This window comes from Limulus polyphemus, unplaced genomic scaffold, assembly GCF_000517525.1.
Source record: "Limulus polyphemus unplaced genomic scaffold, Limulus_polyphemus-2.1.2 Scaffold8470, whole genome shotgun sequence".
Classification (NCBI taxonomy): Eukaryota; Metazoa; Arthropoda; class Merostomata; order Xiphosura; family Limulidae; genus Limulus; species Limulus polyphemus.
This window is the reverse complement of record NW_013674080.1, coordinates 25,436-27,977: the sequence shown is the minus strand read 5'-3', so window position 1 is coordinate 27,977 and position 2,542 is coordinate 25,436. Positions and strand designations below refer to the sequence as shown.

The 2,542-nt window shown below is 30.7% G+C and overlaps 1 long non-coding RNA gene across 1 annotated transcript in view; it reads right to left on the bottom strand.

Moving 5' to 3' along the window:
- Positions 1-1,563: 1,563 nt before the first annotated feature.
- LOC106475362 overlaps positions 1,564-2,542 on the bottom strand; it is a 3,647-nt gene continuing 2,668 nt past the window's right edge. The window contains exon 3 of the long non-coding RNA XR_001291806.2: positions 1,564-1,766. This is a non-coding gene — a long non-coding RNA (uncharacterized LOC106475362). The remainder of the gene's footprint in view (positions 1,767-2,542) is intronic.

Below are 2,542 nucleotides of genomic sequence, written 5' to 3'. Positions count from 1 at the left end.
GAGTTGTTTAAACATTTGGTTAACAACAAGTAAAAGCTTGGAATGGTCTATTCTTTAATTGGGTGTGTGTCTGTGAGCCAGAGTAGTTTCGGAGAAGTTTGATTTTCGATACCTCACTAGTATGAAGGCTTGGTTTGGTCTGATATTTCATTGGTGGTAGTGTCCAGGGTCACTGATGAGGAGTGGAATGGTGTATTTACGCATTTTACACTCACCAAAAAGAAACCTATCATTCTATAGGTATTTGAAGAACTTGTAGCAATCCTCCACAATTTAATTCTTCGTGTTGTTAGCTGACACTGCGCAGTTTGTACATAATTAAAGTTGTTTAAACATTTGTTTAACAACAAGTTAAAGCTTGGAATGGTCTATTCTTTCATTGGAGTGTGTGTCTGTGAGCCAGAGTAGTTTCGGAGAATTCCACTCCTCATCAGTGACCCTGGACACTACCACCAATGAAATATCAGACCAAACCAAGCCTTCATACTAGTGAGGTATCGAAAATCAAACCGATAATAAATTGTGTTCAAATCAGACTGGTGTATTTACGTGTTTTACACTCACAAAAAAATAAACCTATCATTATCTAGGTATTTTTGTAAATACACCAGTCTGTATGTAAGGTAATACAAAGAAGAGGAAACCATGGAAACCCAAAGGACTACTTTTTCAAAACTTGGGCAGATTACAAAGTAGGATTTGGAGATCTTAAGAAGGAGTTCTGGCTAGGTAGGTCCTGATTACAGTTTTCCAACAGATGATGTTGAAGGTATAGAAGTTCTGGGTAGTTAGGCTGTAATGAGACTTTTGAATACGTTGTTTAGAAATACAAGATATAGGATAAAAATTATTGTTACTTTGAGGATGATCTAACAATATTTATTAAAGGTGTTAACAATTATTGTCTGGTCTGACAAAGTCTTTGTTTGATAACCAACGGGATTATTTTAATACTTAAACCTTTTCTTACTCTACGAAACACTAGTTTGTTGTAACGTTTTAATCTTTGGTTTTGATATTTTGTTTGTAGTGATCTCCTTTATGTAACTGTGAAACACTTTGAAAATCTTCTTTCTTGAAAACAGTCTGATAAATGTTTATTTTAAAGTAACCTTTCATGATTTAAACATTTGCCTTGATATATTATGAAGTATGTTTTCAGTACAAACAAAACGTTTCATTATTAATATTTAGGAAACGATCGGATCTACGCTCTAACAAATCAAGGAAACTACTCAATTAGGTTTGACTTAAAGGATAAAGAAGGAAACGAGAGGTTCGCCATCTACCGGGAGTTTTGGATAGAAAACGAAGACTACCTGTATAAATTACATGTCAGTAATTACTCAGGTGACGCAGGTAATCAAAGTTCACTTTGTAATATAATTTATTACTTTATCATTATTATGTTGAATACAACTCTTTCAATTTATTATTTCAAAACAATTTAGTAGAAATATTCTTATGACGGAAAATATTTAAAATGTATAAGTTTACAGTAATAATCAAACTTTCTACACGTGTTTTTGCATGTAATAGTTTTATATTATATTATCTATAATAAACGTTACTTACCGTCCAGCCTCCTCCATCAGTATCCATGTCACAGTAAACACTGAAACTTCCAGTAGTCGTCCATGACTTGGGCCAGATACGGTACGCTCCACTGGCACGGTGTCCATTAAACAAAACATCAGCACAATCAGTAGGTCCAGGAGAAGAAGGTGGACATATGTGGTCCGTTTCTTGATGGATTAGATGATTTTCTAAGATAGAAAAAAATATTTACCTTAGCTAGGTTAGGTTGGACATATATATATATATATATATGTAAATGTTTAAATAATTTCTTTTTAATGTTATTTACTGATACCGTTTATACATTTGTTAATTAATTAAAACTGTAAATCATCCACAGGTGTAACGTAGTTTTTGTTCAGTAATAATCATTCCTTAAGTTAATATACATATATATATATATCATTTTAAATAGTTTAGAAAGAATACTAAATTTCGTATACTATATAGAAATTTATAGACTTATAAATACATAACAAAAGTTATTATATATCTGGTAAAGTGTTTACTATACTGTTGGTAAAGGTGGTATTATCCAGAAAATAGTAAGTAGAACAATGAAACCAATTTATTTATTGTTACATCTGTTATTTTAAAACAACTATAGTCACCATTTTCCTCCCTGTAAATATTTACAAACATGGACTATATACTTTATCTATTTACTCATTATTTTAGCTTTTATTATAATAACATTTTTACAATATTTTATTTTGTTTTTAGCTCATAAACACGAATTAAAACCTAATGTTACTCTCGAAAATTTAAAATACTAACGTTTCATTTGCAACTACAAATACGAATTTCACTTGTCCCATAATAACAGAAAAAGAACGAAAAAGAAAAAGAAAGACAATTTAGTTAGTCTTAAGTTTACCAGAGAACTTAAAGAACGAACTGTAAAAAGTTCATAAACAGAAATTCCATATATTAAACAATACTGTTATTATACAGGTGAATTCAA